Source organism: Mirounga angustirostris, unplaced genomic scaffold (genome assembly GCF_029215605.1).
Source record: "Mirounga angustirostris isolate CCGP_5_RB_7025 unplaced genomic scaffold, mMirAng1.0.hap1 SCAF_3, whole genome shotgun sequence".
Lineage (NCBI taxonomy): Eukaryota > Metazoa > Chordata > Mammalia > Carnivora > Phocidae > Mirounga > Mirounga angustirostris.
In genome coordinates, this window is record NW_026991711.1 from 185,509,445 (window position 1) to 185,533,083 (window position 23,639).

Below are 23,639 nucleotides of genomic sequence, written 5' to 3' on the forward strand. Positions count from 1 at the left end.
TTTTCAACTTTGGTTCTGTCTAGTGCTCCCTTCCTCCTGCGAAACAAGCCATTTTTTTTCCTGCTTTATATAAATAAAGGTAAATACTAAAAACAGAATAAAATCTGAGTAAGATAATGCTCTACACCAAGACAGCTAACATTATCTATGAAAAAATCAGAATTTAGTAAGTAAAATACCTAAATATTATATTAGAAATATCACCAGTGAATGAACCTGGTTAAAATGATACTGCAGATTCTGTTAGTTGGTAGAATTGGTCAGCCTTCAGAACTATGTTTGGGCCTTTGTTTCAATTTTCCAGAGAGAGGTTGAGAAGACATTTGGGAATTCACACATAGAGTAATGCTCTTCTCAAAATTATCATTGCATAGAGAATGGGCACAGCCTTTTCTACCCACATTCATTAAGAGCTGGACAGGAGTAGAAGATACTTAAAATCAGTATTCAGTATGCATCAGAAATGGGACAATGATATTTTGCTGACCTAAATGTTTACGAAAGAATTAAAAGGCAATTAGATATGCAAAGCCTTTCTTCCTCCAGGCAGGATACAATTAGCAATGTCAATTACGCCTCTGTGAATGGCTACCCATCCCCTTGTTAAAGAGTAGCCAGAGTAAATTCAAGTCCCATAGGCTTGTAAGGGCCGTTTCTCTGCATGAACACCTGAACCCTAGAAAACTACTTCCCAATCCTACTCCTCATTATATCATCACGGGATGAATGCACAATAGAATATTGTTAAAAGTCTCCTTAGGAAATCAATAAAAACACATCCAGCATTTTTACCCAACACCTTTAGAGTGTTCTATTTCTTTAATGGAAAATACCACATTCTGAAGAAGAGGAAAAGAGACGGGTTCACAGCAGAAACTCTCCAGTGGTCTTCTTTTGTTTTTGTTTTGGTTTCTGGTGGTAGCTGTTTGTGTTTGGAGCAGAGAAGGTACCCAGTGGATCGCCACTGATTATAACTCAGTGAGTGCTAGTGTGGAGAAAGAGGGTTCTCTTCTGGTTAAATGAATTTCAAATTTATGACCTGGTTATACTGTGAAGATGCCCATAGGACAGATGCTCCTCCTGACACATACTCTGGAACTCTTTTGGTGGTTCTCTCGAGTGCATAGTTTAGAACTCTGCCAGCTACTCATCTTCATTCAACCTTAGTGCCACGCACTTTCAAAGACTCGATAAGAATGCAAGTCAATAGACGTGCTTTTTTTTTTTAAAAGATTTTATTTATTTATTTGAGACAGAGAGAATGAGAGAGAGAGAGAGAGAGCACATGAGAGGGGAGAGGGTCAGAGGGAGAAGCAGGCTCCCTGCCGAGCAGAGAGCCCGATGCGGGACTCGATCCCGGGACTCCAGGATCATGACCTGAGCCGAAGGCAGTCGCTTAACCAACTGAGCCACCCAGGCGCCCAATAGATGTGCTTTTAATCACGTGCATTAAATTAATTAAATCGAGAGTAAGTTAAAAAAAAAAAAAAAAAAACAAGAAGAGCTCCTTGAAAGCAGAGACTGAATTTGTTTTTCCACCATCAATTGTATCATGTCCTTAAGACACATTTGTCAACCATGACCAATGCCTACAGAGAAAGAAGTTCCATTACCACCGCTTCAAAAATCCATGAAAAGTGTTATAGCTAAAAAAACAAGAAGTGTGATAATGCTTCAGAAGGAGACATGTGTGAAATTACCTGTAAGGGTAATGACACTAATGTGTGTCTTTAGTGTCAATATAACTTTTTAAATATAAATTTGACATTATTTCAGGAACCTTTAGCTCAAAACCAACAAAGCAAAGCTAACTTAGAAACAGGGTCATTCCTCTCCTTGAAGCTAAACCATGCATTTTCTATAGGATAAGATACAAAGAGAGAAATGAGAAAATAGATCAGAAACAAAATAGAACTGATGAAAATGCTGTGTGTGTGTGTGTATGTGTTTGGTTAGGCTGGTTAAAGTTGTATTACTAGTTTTCAAAGTAAAATGAAGACACCAAGACAGGACTTGTAAATTATGTCACCCACAGTGGCTTGATTTCACGTAATAAATACCAAAACTTCTTGACCAACATGAAATAGCAGTATTTCTTAGCTCTCACACATGACAATACATGAAACAATCATTTATGGAATACCTACTATGTGCTAGGCACCAGGTCAGGTGTTTGCACGTGTGATCACACATGTAAATTTCAGGATCATTATTTAACAGAGGAGGAAACGGAGTCTCCGAAAAATCAGTTGATGTGCCCAGTCCCACAGATTAAGGGGTATTGCCAAGGCTTGACCCCAAGCATTTTCTGAATCCAACTGCAGTGTGCTTGCTATGCTAAAGCACTGAAGAACTGAATGATAAATCAAATTAAATGGTCCCAGCTAACAAATTGACTACATAAGAGCCATGATGCCTTCACTTCACCTGGGGAGTCCAGCAACTATAATTGAATAAACCAACTGCAAAATCTGTTGAATGGCATTTTGTCTCACCTTGTAAGATCCCGCCAAAGTGCAACTCCCTTCATTCAACAGACGTTTACTGAGTGGATACCACGTGCCAGGCATCTTCCTAGGCGCTAGGGAGGTAACAGGGTTTCTTGGAGCTTCCAGTCCGGAGGATGATACAGAGATACAAACATACCCTTGTAATCAGTGTGTTAGGTGCTGTGTTGGGGGAAACACTGAGTGCCACGGGGCTCAGAGGAGATCTCCAAACCCAAACTCAGGGAAACAGGGAGGCATCTCCCAGAAAGAGATTCAAAGCGGAGACATGAGGAAATGAAAGGCACGAGGGGTCATGCTGAGTCTGGGAAAGAAGTTTGCATTCTATCCTGAACTCAGTGGGGCGGCCATTCATGAGTTTCAAGCAGGAAAACACTATTTATCAATCTTTTTATTGGAGAAGGATCCCACTGACTGCCATGGAGGTGAATGGGTTGAGGATTTGCCGCAGGCGGGCAAGTGAAGAAGCAACCACAGCAGCTGGAGTAGAAGAGAGAAGTGGTATGAATGCCCAAGGCAGGGGATGAGAAGGTAGTGGGAAGGAAAATCAAGGTGATTCATGACTGACTGGATGTTGGTGGTCATGGGCAGACATTGGATCAGGTGTCCTCTGGGACACTTATTGAGTCGGGTGGGGGGCTAGTGCTACTTACAGAAAAAAGAACAATCTGGAAAAGGAAATGATGAATTAAACTTTGGATAAGCTGACTTTGTGTATCCACCAGGTAGTCTGGAGGATAGGGGAATGCTCTGGGCTGCATATCAATTATGCTTTTCAAGAAACCTTTTTGAATGGCAGTAAGCACTGAGCTTTCTTGCAACTTCCTCAAAACATGTGCAACTGTCTCGGGATTAATTCTTTCTTTCTTTCTTTATTTATTTATTTATTTTTTAAAGATTTTATTTATTTGACAGAGACACAGTGAGAGAGGGAACACAAGCAGGGGGAGTGGGAGAGGGAGAAGCAGGCTTCCCGCGGAGCAGGGAGCCCGATGTGGGGCTCGATCCCAGGACCCTGGGACCACAACCTGAGCCGAAGGCAGACGCTTAACGACTGAGCCACCCAGGCACCCCAAGGGATTAATTCTTTAAATCTGTAAATTCTCTAATTTTTTGACAAAGAAAAGTTGTAATGTCAGAGGAGGGGGGGAAAAGGCTTGCTTGTTTGGTGTTTTTGAAAAGCCACATAGTAACTGCCTATGACCATGAATGGCTTGAAATTATTTAAATTGTGGTCAGTCTCTAAAGAGACCTTTTGAAAAGTTACGGGAAAACGTGATCATACTAAAATCCTCTACACTAACCTTTTACTTCTTGGAGTAAAAACATAATTAACGAGAAACAAAATGTACTTTACTTGGATGCTGATTCCAAAGAGAGCCCATATAATAACGAAGACTTTATAAAGCCAGCATTAATGGAAAATGTGCAGGAATCATGGAAAGGTGTGGCAATTCCATGCAGTGAACAGATGGTGGCCATGAAAACCGTGAAATGTAATGAGCCTGGAGTAGCCTGTTAAGTGAGCCAGGCTCCAGAGAGCATAACCAGATGCCAATCACTGGCCCCAAACTGATAGTTTGCTTTTTACCTTAACAGCTTGCACAGATGAACAGTACATTCTCAAGGTGCTTGCAAAGAAAGACCTTGGCTGAGCAATAAGTATCTGGACTTTCAGAAACTTTGCTTTCAATTTAAACTACTCATCCAAGGGGCGCCTGGGTGGCTCAATGTGTTAAGCGTTAAGCGTCCACCTTCGGCTCAGGTCAAGATCCCGGGGTCCTGGGATCTAGCCCCGCATCAGGCTCCCTGCTCAGCGGGGAGCCTGCTTCTCCCTCTCCCTCTGCTGCTCCCACTGCTTGTGCTTTCTCTCCTGCTGTCTGCCAAATAAATAAATGAAATCTTTAAAAAAATAAATAAATACAATAATCTACTCATCTGAGTACTGTGAAGGGAACACTTCTTTTGACTGCTAGCAAGATTCCAGGGTTCTAGAGTTGCCTTCCCCTTTGACAAAAAAGTTAAGTTCTAGTCTCGTCTTTAGGAAAAGAAAAAAATCCTTTCTCCAAAACACAGTTGATAAAACATACATGATAAGCAATGTTGGTGACTGTTTTTCTCACTTTTGTGATCAATTAGACCTTGCAAAAAGATTCTGGAGAAAGTAGAAATACTTGGCTTTGTTGTGTTTTGGAAGTCTCTGCTGCCAGAAGGAATATTAATGCCCTTTGTGTACAATTTCTTAAACCCCTCCTCACTTTACACCCACATCCAAGTAAAGCACAAATACATGCACGTAATGCACACACAGACACACGCATGCACAGCAATTTTTACAAAAGAATTAAAACCATACGGAGTCTTTCCCAAGGTTTACTGAGGTCACAGTTTCCTCTTGAGAAAGATTTTTTTTTTCATTGTATGTCTTTTTATAAAGTTACAAATGGGTCTTTGGGATTTAAAAAAAGAGACAGCAAAAGTGAGAAAAATCAGAGAGCACTGTGTAAGACATTACCTGGCTGATAAATTCAGCTACCATGTTGACCACCTTATTCTTTCTTCCAACCCATTCCTGAGGGCTCTGCTCCAGGGGTCATGTGTATTCACCAATGGCTGATGAAAGTAATTTGCATGCTTGACAGTAAACTGTTAATGTAAGCACAGGCTCCAACTGAAATATTTTACGAACACACAAACAGTGTAATTTGTACTTTTTCATGTAAGCTAAGGATTTACAAACAGGCTTACTAACTGTAACTCCTCTGAGGCTGAAGGAAACCAGGCAGACAGAACTATGTTTTAAGACACACACACACACACACACACACACACACACACACACAAGAAAACCAGAACTAGATTATCAAAATGAGCACAACAGGAGCTGGTATAGAGTAGAATCCAAGATACTATGCATTCCTTCATTTACCGAATGCCTAACCTACGCCGGGCACTGTCTAGGTGTTGAAAACCCACAAATCAAACAGTCCCTACCTTCAAAAGACCTCATGGTCCATCGGGAAGACAGGTCAATTCCAATTTGATTTGTTATATGTTATATGACAGAAGTGTCATATAACAGAAGTGTTATGTGTTATATGACAGAAGTGTTTCAGTGGGACTAGAGGTCAAAGAATCTCCCTCAAAGAGGGTAACGCCTGGGCTGAAGCCTGAAACGTACATAGGACCTAGCCAAGGACTTAGAACAGTCATGTCTTGAAAGCCATTCTTGTTTTTATGTATAAAAATAGAGATCTAAACCACTGGCACAACAACAGTAGCCTTAATACCCTGGCCGAAGTGCGAGGCACCATGGCTGCTTCATGAGGCCGAGTCCTTTCCACAAAGCGTGATGCCACTTGGGCTGGATTTGAACATGTTCAGAATGTTCTGCCCCTGATCCTCTGGCCCTTTAGAGACAGGCATTTGAAAAAAAGTGAGTTTCTATTTTGGGGCTATGTAAAATGTGAACTAAAGGCTCTTTTTTGAGTATTAAACTCTAGTCCCTTCTCCACAAAGTCATCCAATGGCTCAAGCTTCCTCACAGCAAGCCAGTGGGAAAATCACTGTCCTCATCCTCGTGTGCTCTGCCTGACCCACCCACATTCAGCCCATGAACACCCACACCCCACCTGTCTACAAGTTTTCTTCTAACTCCATAGAAACTGATTATAACTGAATTTTTAAATATATACCATAGTTACCTTTAAATAACTCTTTCTTTTTTCTCTTTCTTTAGTTTAAAGTCATTATAGGAATGATTGGCTTATACAAGACCTTTAAGAGCTTTAATTAGATGTGCGGTGAGGAGGAGAGGAAAGTCAACTTTAGACTTGGGTGTTCTTCATTTGTGACACTGAGGCAGGCTACTGACTTCCTGCCATGGGAGCATGCACAATCCTCTCTGCTCTCATTGCCCTGCTCCAGGTCCTCAATGTCCCTCACGTGGAGGACAGCAGTAGATTCTTAGCCCTCACGGGTCACCCTGCTTCCTTCCAAACCATCCCCCTTCCCAAATCAATTCCATGAAGTCACCCGTGAGAGAGATCTGAAATGCCTCCTACCTACAAGATAAAGTCTAATCTCCCTGGCCTGGCAGATAGGACCTTTCCTGACCCATCCATAACCTTCACCCATTCCTCTCCAAGCTATGGCCTCACACTGGAAGCTCTGTGATGCTCCTCACCTCTCACCTCCATCCCCACGCATGCACTGTACTGCGTCTTGTCCTCTGGGCTTTGATCATGCAGTTTCATCTGCTGGAATGTCCTTCCCCGCTTTCTGCAACAGGCTCTCTCTATTCATCTTTTTGAAGTAAAGGTCAATTACAAAACTTACCGTGAAGTCCCCCATGGGACTCAGTTCTCTGTGCCCATGTAACTTCCTGGCTAAATATTCCCACTGCATGAAGCCCACAGACAGTCTCTGTCTAGATTATCTCTCTCACATTTGACTGGGAGCATTTGGATGCCAAGGTCTGGGTGTCAACTGTGAAGGCTCTCGCTGTGATGACCACCATGTCATGTGTATTTGTAGAGCCAAGCCAAGGGCTGCCCTGGCCTTGAGAAGGGGAGCAGCTCTGGGGAGGGCTCCCAGGGAAGACATGAGTGTGACCTAGGGAGGCACAGTGTGTCAGGAAACCCTCTCCATGGCGTCAGGAGCTAGACGGCTGTAGAGCTTCTCTCTAATGCTTGGTGTGTGAGGTTTGCTTCCACCCCCCACCCCTTTATTCATCAGCATGGCATGTAGCAAAACCCAACATATTCCATAAAATTACACTGTCCAGCTGTCCTGAATATAGCCACTCACCTTTGACTCAAGATGACATCCTCTGGAAGGCAAGCATCCTTTACAACAATTGCTAAGTAATTAAATCAGGGCATTGAGCTTCCTTTCTCCTATGTTATTTTGTCACCTATAGGTATTTAGATCAAATTTATTGTTTCTCTTTCCTTCATGGAGAAACTGAGTCACAGAGCTTTCTGACTTCATTGAGGTCAAAAGTGTGTCTGGGTCTGAATGTGAGCTAGCCCCCCTAACATCTGGTGCTGGAGGGGTGAGAGTAGTTGTGTTTCATGGACAAGGGGACCTGCTCTAATGGAAGGATTGTTGGCAGAAGGCCAGCTGTAACCATCGGGGCTTTGGTGGCACTGTCCATTTCTTCCTTACAACAACCCTGCTGGTGAGATCACTGTCTCCATTTTGTAGATGAAGAGAAAGAGACCCCCCTCAAAAGCAGTTAAGTAACTTGCCCACAGAAGGGCCTGCTGCTTTCATTAACGTAAAGGCTAGGATTTCAACTGAGGATGGATCGTCTGGTTCCAAAGTCTAAGCAGCCCACACCAGCACCTCCCTCTTAGAATGCCTAGAAACTCTGCCTGGAACCCCCTCCTGCCTTCTGTCCTTTTCCTCTTCAAGGCAGAACATCTTTCTCACACTAACCATCCCCAGCTCCCATCTTAAAATGTCTTTTAAATTTTAGTCCCTAAATAACCATAATCAAAATGTTTTTCCTTTCTTTCATTAGAAGAATTTAGATGAGATGAGGTGGGAAGTAGGGTCAGGTAGGGAAACTACATAATCTTCTCCCATATTCCACCTTTTTGAAAACAAAGGATTTTCAGATAGGTTTATATATTTAAAAAAAAAATGCAGCTGAATACATTTCAAAGATCTTTCTCTCCAGGGACAGTAAGCTTAGGGTTTCAAGATCTCAACTCCAGATAAAAAGGTAGAGTGGCGGCAGGCATGGTTGATGGGATGTTGATGGCAGGGAATGAGTCACAGTTCTAGAATTTACTCTCTATGAAGCTCTGGGCAGTGGAGAAAGTAGTCCTGCCTTACTGTAGGGACCAGAGTTGATAAGCATAAAGCAGATGGAACAGCATGGTACCTGGTAGCGACTATTTCTCTGAGGTATAATCTATGCATTTTAGACATAGTTTCATAGTTATTTAACAACTTAACATTTACTGAGAAATGCCCATGTGTGAAGGTCTATTAGTGCAGTGGGTGATGCAGAATTCAATAAGATGTTGGTTTTGTATTCTCAGGGCTCACCATCTAGATGGTAAATCATATATACATATAATTAGGTATAATTCCAGCAGCCTATAATACAAACTACCATGGAAGTGCCAAGCACGAAAATATCATTACTGCTTTATCAGGCAAATGACATATTCCTTTAAGTATGTAATTTTTTAAAAATTCTGCTCCATTATTCCAACTGATTTTTCTGAGAGCATTTCACCCACAGGCACAAATCAATAATTTGAAAAGAGAAGTCAAGAGGAAAAAAACCAGAAGACAGAAAGCACTCATATCTAAATATTTGCATATCATTTCACTTCAAGAAACATTCGTCAGTTGCCCTTTAGGCACAAGACCAGTGTTTGCTTGGGAGGAAGGAGCCCTGTTCTCGGTGCACGAGGATTTGCTTGAGACTACAATAGGTATACAGCTTCGGATATGTGCTATAGCCTCTTTTTTTTTAAATATGTGATGGCTGAAAAGAGGAAATGCAAGGATGATTTCCTCAATAAAATGCTTTACAAAGACTGTATTGTAGGTTTATACGAAAGGGAAAGCAACAGAGCAGAGAGGTACTGAACCCACATCTCCTGGATTCAAATCCTCCCTTGGCCAGTTACTACTTCTATGACACTGAAACTATAATTTAATCTTTCTGTGCCTCAGTTTTGTCCCTGAAAATAGGATACTCTGGATCAAAGGGGAGTTGTGGAATGAAAGGAAACAATTAATACATGTAAAGGCTTAATATGATACTTAGCAGAAAGTAGGGACTTTATTGTTATCATTGTTACTTCCTTCTGACAATATTTAGAACATGCAAATAACATCTAAAATGCAGATAAGAAGCTCTGATAGTAAACTTTATATCCAGTATTATTGTGCCCACTCCATAGGAAAAGGATAGACGTCCACCCAAAATTTGGTTTGAATATTGAGACTGGTGACATCCCCTTCCCCCAACATAAACCCAGAAGGTATAAAAAGGTTTGTAGGGAGGGGAGGGCAGGCTTCAAAAGGTGGTCCAACAACACCTTGAGAGAGGAGGGAAAGGAAGCTGGCTTGAGGTTTTTGTAATAGTTAGGGGATGGGACAGGGTGAGGATCCCGAGTATGGGTGCCCACAGGCACTGAAGGAGGGAACATCTGGGTTTCCTTATCAGCTTCCCCAGATGCAGGCGGACGACTCAAATGCTGTCAGCAGTCAAACATCAAAAACTGGAGTCAGACTCTTCATTACAAGTGTGTACAAACCTTCCCAGACAATTTATATATGGCTCAGGGAGAGGATTTTGGCAGGCTGGCACATGTTTCATATGTTGCAATGTTCAGTAATCTATATCTACATTTAGACATCCATTCCACGAAGAAAAGTAAATGCATGTATTCATGTTTAATTTCCTTTGGTTCATTTTTTAAAAAACAAATAAATATTACCGAAACTAAAGAAGAGTAGAAAATTATGTTCCTTAAATGCATCTTCACTGTAACTTTTTTTAAAAAGCAAAAAAACAAAATAAAACAAAACAAAAACTTTGGAGCAAGAGGCACCTGTGAGTTGAAGAGTTTCATCCATGGGCTACCAGATGGACTATCTCTAAAGGGACCCCAGAAGAGAAGTTACAATTCCTACTTGCAACAGTCCGTTCTATCACTTTAGGATCCTCAAACCTACGTAACATGTAAGTGAGTATACCACACTGGCCACAAGTGAGGCTCATTCTCATTGAGGTTCTGGTGTCCTTGTTGCCATTGCTTTTTTGCAGTTACTGTTGAATATTTTCTGAGTTCTAGATAAGCACCAGACCTTCTGTTGAGGATTTCACATCACTATGTCATTTAATAACAACCCTATGAGGCAGATACTATTATTATCCCATTTTACAGATGGGGAAAAATGGAGAACAGATGGAGTCCAGCTGGCCATTCCTTCATAGCTTATATATATAACCAGTGATGTTTTGTCTTGTTTTTTTTCAAACATCTTTCTGCCATACGTGGAACCATAGACATGCCAAATTCTATTTGATGTGATTAAAGCCCCCAGGAGGAAATTATAATTCTGACTTGGAAATAATTTAGCTAGGAAAGAAGAGGCTATTGAGGAAGAGCCACAGTAAGAGAAAACTCTTCAGCATCTCCTAGTTTATAACCATAGACAACTTTTTGAAACCATTGCCATCTATGGGCTGAAAGATGTTTATGGTGAATAAATTATGGCCCTATGATAAAAAGTCCCTGTTTCATTTCTAAACACCATTTTTCAGTGGATGAAAACATTTTCCACACTGTCCCATAAAAAGTAATTTAATTTCTACAACAGCCATAATATTGAAATTTTTCATTTGACATTCTCAATCTTGGATCATTCTTTACCAGTTTTGAACACCCACGGGACCATATACAAATCGACACAAATAATAATGTTCTCTTTTCAGCTGAATTTGCATTTTCTAAGGCATAATATGACTAAGTGCATCCATCTAGCACTAGGCATGTCGAAAAATCAAATACAGCAACTCACTATTTCATTATGAACCGGGCATTTTTCTATACTTTTTAAAAAGTTCACAAACAGTAATAGGCTAAGAGAAGATAATATATAATTGGAAATGGAGTCTCTAAAAAATCTTATAAATTGTAATTTTTTTTAAAGATTTTATTTATTTATTTGAGAGAGTGAGAGAGAGCATGAGAGGGGAGAGGGTCAGAGGGAGAAGCAGACTCCCCACTGAGTGGGGAGCCCGATGCGGGACTCGATCCTGGGACTCCAGGATCACGACCTGAGCTGAAGGCAGTCGCTTAACCAACTGAGCCACCCAGGCGCCCAATTTATTGTAATTTTAATGTCCAGATGTCTAACTCTTTATGAAACTATAAATGTTTGCTCAAATCTAGTAATAGATTTTCAAGCTCACGGGCATTTTAGCTGTGGCTTTCTTTTAAAGTTGCCACATTAAAAACTTTTATGGATTTGGCAGTTTGGTTTCTGCTATTTTCAAGCCAAAGGACTCCCCAAACTTGATGTTGGTTCTGCATCTACCGTGAACACAGAGACAGGACTTTATTCAGGTGGGAAGGATCCTAACTGGGGGCAAAAAGATCTTTGGGGAAAATAAGGAGCTTCTGATCACTTCAGAGTGCTTGCAAAATTGGAATCCAAGCTTCAAAGACCTCTCTATCAGCCCAATGCTGTAATACACACAGCACTACTCAGCAAGGGGCTTACACTGAATTGCAGGGCCTAAAATGGGGTTATCTTCACAAATTGGGTAATTGCTGCCATCTTTAAGCAGGCATTTGACCAAATAACTATAGTCAGCTTAAAAGACAACTGATTGCAAAAACTAAGCTTTATCCGAAAATGGGAGGGTTAGGTTGTGGTTCCATGCTTTGACCTGCTTCGTATTGCTAGAGGTTAGAGTAAACATGTCTTCTGACAAGATCAATACTGTCTTTAATGGAGCCGGGGCCATCCCCTTACGGTAAGCAGAGAACTTAGTCCTGTCCTACCTTATAAATATGCAGTAGGAAGTCTAGACATCACGGAGTGCAAGAGAACTGAAATCACCTTCTAAAGAAATCAACAAACACTACTGCAGATACAAACAAACCTCTACTGGATTTCAGCGAAATTGAAGTTAACATAACTTGCCCCAAGTTTGTGAATACATTTTTATCATTTAAGGCAATTTTGGAAGAAACCAGAACGTTTGGGTTCTTAAACACTTTGGCTATTAGAAATAAAGGTGAAAGAAAGTTTATTAAAGAAAGTTTATTAAATACCTTAATTTCTTGTTTAAGGGCTGGAAAAATGATCCAGGGAAATCAGTGCATGTAAGTCCATATAAACAGTATCATTTGCACACGATTAAGAAAGTACACATTCTCTTTCATGGGGCTCTATTATCTCCCTGAAGCATCCAAATTAAATGTGCTGTTGTTAAGATGTCTCCAAAACAGAAATCATTAAAGCATAAATCAATCGCTAGAGACAGATAAACTAAAAGATTTACGTTTAGGTCTTATGGGGCTTGTAAATGGTAAATCTGATAGTAAAACACGTTTATGGAAACAGTACCAGAAGTTTCATCAATGCCACAGCCTGTTCAGTTAATGATGTTGAAGATATTTGATTTCTATCAACCGCTACTCACTCTTCTAGGTTTTCTGGGACATGGACCCATCCCTGAAAATCCAGAGCAAAGCGCAGCTCAAAGGATAATTTGGAAGAACAATAATAACAAAAGAAGGGTGGGAGAGCAGCGACAGAGTGAATTTAAATTGGAGACAAGTGGAAAATGTGGAAAAGAGAGGAAGGAGGGAAGGGAGAGAGGATAAGAAGCAAGCAACACCACATGAACAAGCATGGGGGCTTTTTACAGTATCTTTCCAACACAGTATTGTTTAGTAGTAAAACTGGTGCACATTTGTACAAAGAACTAGTGAATTTAGGAGATAATAATTTCCTGCATTAAATACACTCTCATAGGGCACCTGGGTGGCTCAGTCAGTTAAGCGTCCCACTCCTGATTTCAGCTCAGGTCATGACTTCAGGGTCCTGAGATGGATCCCCGCACTGGGCTCTGCACTCAGCATGGAGTCTGCTTAAGATTCTCTCATCCCTGTCCCTCTGCCCTTCCCCCTGCTCAATCTCTCTCTCAAAAAATTAATTTAAAAAAGATTTAAATAAAAATAACTATAAGCTCATGATCCTTCATAATTCTTCAATGAAGAGTGCCTCGACAGATCCCAAGGATCAGAAGGCATTTACCTATTTTTAACTAATTAGGGTAGAATTGACTTGATTAGCCCAGTCTGAAACATGTCAAGGATATCCACCAGCTTTTAGAAATACAATTGTGATGATAAATTATGTAAATGAATTATGAAGGCAAAAACAATGAACAACTTTGTTTTCTATAACTGACCACCAGTCTGTAAATAGAGGGCAACATAGACACAAAGATTTCAAGGTGATCTGAGCTTGCTGTGGAGGAAATCTAAGGAAAAAAACAGGCACAAAAAACTTTGTTCAATGACTATGTGTTATTTTTTAATTTTTTCTGTCCATGTACTAAAAGCGCAGAATTTATAATTACATAATATATATACACTGGGAGATTTTATCTTTAGATTCTAGTAAAACAGACTGCATAACGTGTAGTCTTTTTCCTGTTTTTCACAAAGGCCTAGCCCGTCTTTCACATCTACCATGTGTCCATGAACATCGATGGATTGCTTTTAAGGGAAAAGATACCCATAATTTTAAAATGAACTTCGAAGTATAACCATAATGAAACCCTAAGAAGTGACTTGAATCACATCTGTAATCAAGATAACCATGTGTTGAGAAATGTACATACGCAACTCTAGGAAAATACACTCATGAATTCCTCAAGGAGGTATTCCTGAATGCCTGCTCGACACAGACTTCCATGCTGAGTGCCACCAGTTACCCAAAGAGCCTTAGACCTTGCCCTTGAGGGTCTAGGGTTAGAGTAGGAGATAAGGATGTAACATGGAGAGAGTGGTGCATACTCTAGGACCAGTGGAGACACCATGCTAGGAGTTGCAGAGGCAAGACAGATATGGACCCAATCAAACAGTCCTTATTTATGTGACATAATACAAAATATGCTAATATGGAGTCTAAGTTTTTCTAGGGAGGTAAAACTGGAAAAATCCACCTTATTGGCTAATTACCAAGTTAAATGCACATTAATATCATGTCAAAATGATTTTTTATTCTTGTTCCCGCTTTTTTTTTTTTTTTTTACAAAGAGAAAAATACCACTTGGCTGAAAATAATGAGGAGAATTTGGGGAAATGCTGAGGTGAATAAGAGTAGCTTAAATAAAAATGCTTTTATTGCATCAACTAAACAAAACAAGTCATGTTAAGTTTCCAAGGCAGAACTGTTCACCATATCAAGTGCTTGTGGGAACAGCAGTTTAAAATATAAAGGGACAAAGTAAATAGAAAATTACAAAAAGGAGTTTATGTAAAGGACCTACGTCTGGTTGTTTTGTTTTTTTTTCCCCCGAGTTATTGTAAATCAGAAGCCAAAGCACATTTCTAAGTCAAAGTCCAGGATGAGCATGAGCCTAAGTGAGGGGCCATGGAGGATTGGCTCTGGAGTTCTACTTTAGCTCCAGAGAAGTCTCTTTGGGACAATTTCTTGTTTGTCATGACTGCTATAAGGTTTGTTTTACTCAAAATAGTTATTCATTATCTCTATTTTCCCCATTTCACAAGATTTTCCAAGGATGGGAGCGTGTGTTTTACCATATGTATTTTACTATATACATAATGGTTTTTCAACTTGCCAAGATATATCCTCTGAGGCGCAAAAGATACAAGAGCTCTAAAAAGGTTTCATAAAAATACCTCCTTTGAGGCCCCTTCCTCCTGCTACTACAGTAGCCGTCGTTTTATCCACTCTGGTTGCATCTTAGGTTTTATAATTGGTTCTCCAACTTCCTCCATGCAAGTGCCCATGACATTCAAGGCATGTGACAGAAAGTGGGGTACAAGAGGGTTCCTGTCCTTCCCTTAAGTTCAAGAGATTTTCAGCATCTCAGTTTGTTCCACTGAAGAGATAAACAGTGGCATGGAAAGAAAGAAGGTAAGACAAACTTTCTTCTCTATGTTCTTTCAAGAATTCGTAAATCTGGAAGTTGAAAGAACAGAGCCCTAGACCAAGTGACTGAAATCTATCAAGTATTTATTTTCCCCCAGTGGACTCTGGGGGAAGAAAAGGGGATTTTTAAGCAGACACTGTATCAGATATTCCAGAGCAGGGCAATGTGGCTGAAGCCACAGGAGGCAGAGGATGGAGATGGATAAGGTGCGGTGGGCATGGAAGCTCTGAGGTGGGGTCCAGCAGGATTCTCCCTCTCCAGAGGGAGTGAGGGAGCTGAGCCCTGGGCAGCTGTGCAGCCAGAAACAAGGGGGTGGGGGGGGGGTGGGGGAGGTGGCGAGGCAGGACCAGTTTCCATGGGCCGTGCTCACTCTTGCCTCCAACCCCTCTGGCCCATCCTCCAGGGACATGCTGCTGGGCCACCTGGCCAATAGCACATTCTGGCAAATTGTCATCTTTCCATGGCTGACGTGAAAGAATCAAGAAAGAAAGGTAAACTACTAATCTCATCACACGTTACTTCCTGAAAAGCCTCTCCTGGCCACCCAGTGTCTACTGGGCAAAACCCAAGGCATTTGAGGCTTCTTGTAATCTGGCTTCAGTCTACTCTTGCAGCCTTTTACAACTGGCTCGCAGGTTCTAACAAATCAAGCACATTGTCTTGATGGCATCACCCCCTTACACACGTCTACGCTTGCACACATCTGTGTTCTTGACCCGGAATGGCTCTCCCACCCCCAATTCTGTCACGATGACTTGCTCTGTAAATGCCCCCTCATCCTAAGACATGGTCCAAATATCACCTCCTCCAAGTTGCCTGCCTAGTCTTCCCCTAGCCCACCAGGTGGAATAGGGTGCTTTGACCTCTGTGCTCATACCTCACGCACACCTTGCTTAGAGCTCTCATCACAGAATGATCGAGTCCACATCTTTCTCTGGGACCTCAAGATCTTCTCAAGGCCAGACGTCGCATCCTGTTCACCTCTCATCTTTCAGCCATCGGCAGTGTGTGGGACCATAGTAGGGACTCAATACATATTTATTAAATAATCTCTTGATTGGCACATTCAAATCAATTTAGCCAATGCTTTCTGGGTACTTACACATGGCAGACCGATACAAACCCCCAAGTGATAAAAGGAGGTAAGACACAGTGACTGTGTTTCAGAAACTTTGAGTCTCATGGGAAAGAGAAAACAATTACAAAGCAAGATAAGATGTACACTGCAGAGATGGATAATAGATTCAGGAGTAGTACATGAGAGAAAATACTGAGAGATAAGCTGGCTGTGGTCGAGGTCTTAATCTAGGAAGGAGTGAGAACTAGAGCTGGCCAGGAGGCTTGGGGATGATTCAGCAGCCGACGGAGAGCCACTGACGAGCTCGGGATAGCAACGGCATCTTGAAGCAAATGGTATTTTAGGAAGCAGCAGGATGAAATCACTGGAGCAGGGAGAAGGTGCCATATGAGGTCCCCGAAGCTTCCTGGCCTTGAATTACGGAACAAGACTTCTAGTTTATAACGCTACTTCAGTTCCTGCCATGAAAGGTGTTTACCTCATCAAGGGAAGGCAAAGAGTGCATGCTGCGTGAAGTTAAATGCTGGACAAACAAGAGGTGGTAGGTGGTGTATGCAGAAGATGATGCATGTCGTGATGGACAGGGCAATGCAGCTAAAAGCAGAAGGACTTGCAAGAGCTCGGGAAAAATACCATGGAATTCTCAAAGCCAGGAGAGTCCAGGGAGACCGCGGCACATCCAGACACACTCTGCAGCTAGGACTCATCTCGCGGTAATCTCCACGATACTTAACCAAATGAGGAAAACACAAAATTGTCAGCGTAACCTACATGAAAATGGGGGCATGCAGCCTCGGTATTCTTTAAGAGATCCCACAGTTATATTTCCAAGTCTAGCGCTGCTGCAGAGTCAAGACCAGGGGTGTCTGAAATGTCACCATGACAAGGCGTAACTGCTCGAGTCCGCAAGTGATTCAGAGCCTCTTTGAGACTCTGGAAGTGGAGGCCGTGGCTGAAATGTGGACTGGGATGCTGAAAAGGAGGAATGACACGGTGCAGAGGAAAGTACAGTGTTAAATATTCAAAAGGAACAACCTTCCTTGCAGTTAATCTGGTATGAATTTCCCCTCACCCCCTGCGGTAAGCGGAACGCTAATTCTCAGATGGACCCCTGACTTCGCTCCCCGGTGCTGCTCCAGCGATTATGTTACTTTGCAGGGCAAAAGGGATCTTGCCAGTGTCATTAAGGTTACTTACTAGGTGACCTGAAGAAAGGGAAATTATCCCGGTGGGCTTAATCACATGAGCCCTTTGACAGAGAAAGTTCTCCCATGGTAGCAAAGGGGAAAGTCAGAGAAATCTGCAGCATGAAAAGGATTTCAGCACCACCTCTGTTCTGAAGGTGGACAAGGCTCTATGAGAAGGAATGTAGGTGGCCTCTAGGGGCAGAGAGGGACCCCCGGCTGATAGCCAGAGAGGAACAGGACCTCAGTCCTCCAACTGCAAGGGACTGAACTTTGCCAACAACTTGAATGACCCCGAAGTGGATTCTTTTCCAAGTTTTCCACATGAGAATGCAGCTCAGCCAACACCTTGATTTCAAGCTTGTAAACCCTAAGCAGAGGGCCCAGCCACGCCCACCAGAGTTTCTGACCTCTAAAACTGTGCAGTAATTAATGGGTGGTGTTTTAAGCCACAGAGTTTGCAGTAATTTATTAAAGCAGCAACAGAAAACTAGCAAGCCCTCCAAAAATTCTTATGAAATTGACACCTATACATTGATAGACATGAAGGTCTTGAAACTGAATACTGCAAATGCAATTTCATAAAGCAGGTAAATGGTACGGGCAATAAAAACCATGAAGTAGGGGCGCCTGGGTGGCTCAGTCGTTAAGCGTCTGCCTTCGGCTCAGGTCATGATCCCAGGGTTCTGGGATCGAGTCCCACATCGGGCTCCTTGCTCGGCAGGAAGCCTGCTTCTCCCTCTCCCACTCCCCCTGCTTGTGTTCCTGTTCTCTCTATCTCTCTCTCTGTCAAATAAATAAATAAAAAATTTAAAAAAAAATTAAAAAAACAAAACAAAACAAAACAAAAACCATGAAGTAAGGTAAAGAAAGAGCACTGAGGATAGCACATTTGGGACAGCCTCGCTGGAGGAAATGGGGCCCTATAGGCACAATCTCTGCCCTGCTGCTCAGAAAACCCATTCCTTTCCGTGGTCCAACTGAATATCTTATTCTCCGATAACACGGGCCCCAGCCAGTTAATCATTCACTCATCCGATATGCATCTGAGTGGCTACTTCGTACCAAGTGGTGGAGTGACCACCACACCCACACGGGAGTGCAGGATCAGGGAACAGTCTTCGGCTACATGACAATCCATCACCTCCCAGACTGGGTAAAGAAAAAGGAGATCTGAGGTTACCAGCAAATAAAAAGGAGTCTTGGAGTCTCTGCCCAAAAACTGAATCAAGGTTGGCATAAACACAAACATGAAGGCAGACAACTTGATGCAATCAAAATTTAAATGAAGGACAAATGGGTTATTATTAAAAATATAAGTGAGGAGGCGCCTGGGTGGCTAGTAGGTTGAGCATCTGCCTTCAGCTCAGGTCATGATCCCAGGATCCTGGGATCAAGTCCTGCATCAGGCTCCCTGCTCAGCGGGGAGTCTGCTTCTCCCTCTGCCCCTCCCCCGCTTGTGTTCTCTCTTTCTCTCTCAAATAAATAAAATCTTTTATTAAATTAAAATAAAAGTGAAAAGCATGATACCAGTACTTGATTCAGAACCATCTCCTTGGTGAAGCAGTCAAAATATGTGGGTATTTTATTATCCCTTGGTGATTGTCCGAAATGATTCTGCTACGAGAAGATCTCTGGTCCAATGAAAGTGAACTTGACCCAGGGAAGCTATCAGGACCGAAAGCTTATCTGTTCAGAGCTAATGTGTTTATTTCAAATACAATCTCTGCCTATGAAGCTCAGCAAGCAGTCTAAGGTAATTCAGGTTGCTACGACCTTCCATCAATGTGCGTGAACTCAGAAAATGCCAGCACCACATGGGACCTGCTGGGGGAGGGAGGGGTGCGCAACCATCATGACAGCAAGATGTGAAAGCCTGGCTGAATATTGAAAAAGTAGTCAAGGCATTCCATGGCTGCCAGATTTTCACATTCTTCGTGTTACTGTAGCCCCAGCGGTGAAGTTCAGTAACCTACCACATGCTGCCTATATAATAGGAAACATTTACTTCAGTGACTGATTATAAACAGAAGGCTCTTGAAAGAGCTCACTGCCAGTCAGATCCTTTAAATATTTACATTCTGCTGGCTGACACAGACCCACGCAAGCACCAAACTAGATCGCCACAAGACAAAGGTGTCTGGCTTCCCTGGTCATGCCACTGGCTATCTCGGGGATCAGAGGGTACAAGGTCAGACCTGAATACTTGTCTTCCTGCTACTGACAATTTCCTGCATTATTTGCTCTCGTTATTCTTTATTCCATGCCCACGTGGCCATCTACTCTCTCAGCATATCCATCTGGGGGCATTTTCACTTGTTCATCATGCCAATGAGTGGGGGGGGGAATCTTTCCTTTCTGACTGGTAATGGTGTTGACAATTCTCCATTTTGCCTCCAGGTTAACCTAAAATGATTGAGCTGGCAATAATTATTTGATTCAGCTGGTAGGTTTACAGCCCTATGAATCGGGACTGTCTCATCCCGGCCTGCCATGATAAATGATTTCTTTTCCTTGCTCCAAACATAATTATGTTCCTGATTAATAGCAAATGTGGAAGAGACTCAGCCCCTGAAGCAAAGCTCAGGCAACCCATTCTCAACCACCAGCACATTTGTTTCATATCCGTTAAAAAAAAAAAAAAAAAAAAAAGGATTCACCGAACTCAGAGCAGAGATGGCAAACTTTTCGAGAACAAAGAGCAAGATGGGGACCCGGTGGCCAACTCTGACATGACATGGCATGTTAGATGAAATGCAGAACATTAACTCTCGCTTCGCTTCAGGCAAGCACACATTCACATTCTCTAGTGCATTAAAGCTGCATAATTCACAGCTAGCAAGCAGCTCATTTCTCTCTTCGAATATGGCCCAAGAAAAATATTGCTTTATTTTCCTTAGTAGTTCAAAGGAGATGGCTCATGCCAGTAGGAAATCAAGTCACTTCTTTTTAAAAAGATGTTTTCTTCTTCCACTTGTTTCTGGGCTCTGAATCTCTCTCCCTTTAAACAACTTCAGACAAAGCTCCCTAACAAGTAAAATTAAATTAAAAAATGTACCATGTTTTTCTGCAAATAAATCATGATAATTGCATCTATTTTAATGTGATTATTTTCCTGATACAGATAGCTTAAAAAAAAAAAACCATAATAAGCCTACTGCATACACATCTCTCCCATCCTCACATTATATATCCTCATGAAAAACAAAGAGCAAGTATTGTCTTCATGCAAAAGGGGGAAACGATCACACGATTTTGATGTGACTTCCTCAGTCCTTCAGGAAGTTCATGCAAAGGTGTTATGGATTGATTCTAGATTTCTCTGACCTCTGTGAGAGCATCAGTCCTTATTTTTTTTAAAGATTTTTACTTATTTGAGAGAGAGAGTGAGAGAGAGAAAGAAAACAAGTCAGGGCGTGGGGGACAGGGAGAGGGAGAAGTAGACTCCCCACTGAGCAGGAAGCCCAACATGAGGCTCCATCCCAGGACCCCAGGATCATGACCTGAGCCAAAGGCAGATGCTTAACCCACTGAGCCACCCAGGTGCTCTGAAAGCATGAGTCTTTAAAGCCAGGAAAGTGATTGCGTTCTCTCTTGCATTCCATGCCTTGTACTTTTGAGAGGTGTTCACTAAGGTGTGCGAGATTAGATTGAACAGAGTGCTGGCTGGCCAACCAATCATGGCACTCAGATTCTGAAACATTTTAGAAGCTTTAGGGTCATTTGACTGGCTGTGGTAAAAATGTCAGCCCAACAGTAGTTAGAAGATACCCATGAAGAAACATTGCTTAAAAACACGTATTTGTACATCTCGATAACACCCATAACCTGTGACATACATGGAAAAGCAAATTTCACCAGTCAGGCACACTCCTTTGTCTTTCAGTTAGTCAATTAGATACATGGCTCATCACACCACACGATTCATTTCAATTCCAGAGGATCTGTCTTATACAAAACCGTATTAATCCTTATGATAGTGTAAATCAGGCAAACTTGAAATTAGAGCATGAGGGGGCCTTCAACAGAGACCTGATTATAGCTTCTGAAAAATCAATTTAGGGGAAAATTGTCTTTTATTTCAGAAACAGACAATTACATTCAGATCAACAACATTAAAAGTAGGAGCCAATATTTTATAGACTATAATCCACATACTTTTTGAGCTGCTTGTTTACATTTAAATTTGAACCTATTCAAAAATACAGCAGACCAAGAAAAACCAATATATTTTATTTTTAAAAGATAATTCATTTTGGATGAGTTCTTCTTTGCACTTTCTATAAGCTTAAGTTTGTACTATTTTTAAAGGTTTCATAAAAGTACAACAGAGAGAATTTAAATGAAAAAATTGCTAATGCAGCAGAAACATACACTTCACCTCTGCAAAAAACTTAACTGAGGCCTTACTGAGTGAGACAAAAGTGTAGGTAATAAGTAAAAATGATATACTATCTAAAGAGGCCAATTAAAGCCTCCTGGTGTGGGTAGCGAGACAGAGAGAGTGATTTACACATAACATTTGAAAGGATTACTCTTCTAAACAGAAGTACCATTTTTCAGGGTTGTATGCTTCATATCTGCAGAGCATCTGCATGCACATAACATTCTTTTCATCCCAGCACCGTGACACATGCATGTACGAGCGGACTCATACACAGACACACACACGCGCGCGCGCACGCGCACACCGAGAAGAAAGCCAATGATGACCATGCCACTTTTTAAAATTTAATTTTATTATGTTATGTTAGTCACCATACAGTACATCATTAGTTTTTGATGTAGTGTTCCATGATTCATTGTTTGTGTATAACACCCAGTGCTCCATGCAGTACGTGCCCTCCTCCTCCCATCCCCCTCCCCTCTAAAACACTCAGTTTATGCTGTCAGAATGAATACTACATTTTAGCTTTTCAAATAACTAGAAGGATTAGCAGGTGAAGTCGAGAAGACAGCTGAAGTATTTGAGGTTTCACACTCTGAGACACACACATCACACTCAACGTTGATCAAATCCACTAGATGACTGCCTATCAGATTACATTAGGTGTTTTCCCCTCTGTGGGAACAGTGCAAGATCATGATATGATTATCACACCAGATATCTGTTACCGAAAACCAAACAAAACAAAAACAAAAACAAAATCAACCATGATCTAGAGAACGGATGCATTCTTCATATCAGGTGCAGTGGAACCCTGCATAATTTGAAGTCACTGTTAAGGACATGATGTTAAATAAAAGAAACAAGGCATAAAAGAGTATTTGCTGTGAGATTCCATTTCCATGTAGTTCTAAACCAGCAAAACCGATCTACGCCGTTAAAAACCAAGATGGTGCCTACACTATCGGGAGGGAACGACTGATAGTGACAGGAAGGGGCACCGAAGGACTCCTGCAAAGGTTGTAAGGTTCTATTTCTTGATGTCAGTGCTGGTGTATGAGTGTGTTGGTTTCATGGAAATCCATCGGGCTGGACACTTGTGATTGCTATGCTTTTCAGTATGAATGTCACCTGTCAATAAAAATTTGCTCACAAACACTCACCATTGAGTAACCAAGTCTGCTGTCTCTCAAGCTTCTCTTTCTCCTTAAAACACACACAACACACACACACACACCATCTGTATATTCTCTGAGCAAAAACTAAAGAAAGTGAATGCAAAAGGGCTTTGTCCTTTACACCCTGATTCTCAATTTGTCACGACCTGAAACATTTACAACGGAGATACAGTCAAAAGCCAAGTTTTCACTCCTTACTTAAATTTTTAAAAACCTCATTAACAATAGCTGTGCGGGGGTGCCTGGGTGGCTCAGTTGGTTAAGCGACTGCCTTCGGCTCAGGTCGTGATCCTGGAGTCCCGGGATCGAGTCCCGCATCGGGCTCCCTGCTCGGCGGGGAGTCTGCTTCTCCCTCTCCCGCTCCCCCCTCTTGTGCTCTTTCTCTCTCTCACTCTCTCTCTCAAATAAATAAATAAAATCTTTAAAAAAAAAAACAAAAAACAAAAAACAATAGCTGTGCGGCCACAGAAGACAGACTCTGGGAAGCTAGAAAAATTGCCATGGCCTCACAGCCAAGAAGACCATGAGGATTTGGATCTCGGATGTTTCTGACTCAAAGCTGTCTGCTTTATAGTACTTTTCTTGACAGCCCACTGGCAGCAGAGAGCCACAGTCAATGCCTGCACCAG

At 41.8% G+C, this 23,639-nt stretch overlaps 1 protein-coding gene across 4 annotated transcripts in view; it reads right to left on the reverse strand.

Moving 5' to 3' along the window:
• Nucleotides 1-23,639, reverse strand: part of PID1 (phosphotyrosine interaction domain containing 1) — a 225,584-nt gene that overhangs the window by 31,864 nt on the left and 170,081 nt on the right. The window lies entirely within an intron of this gene.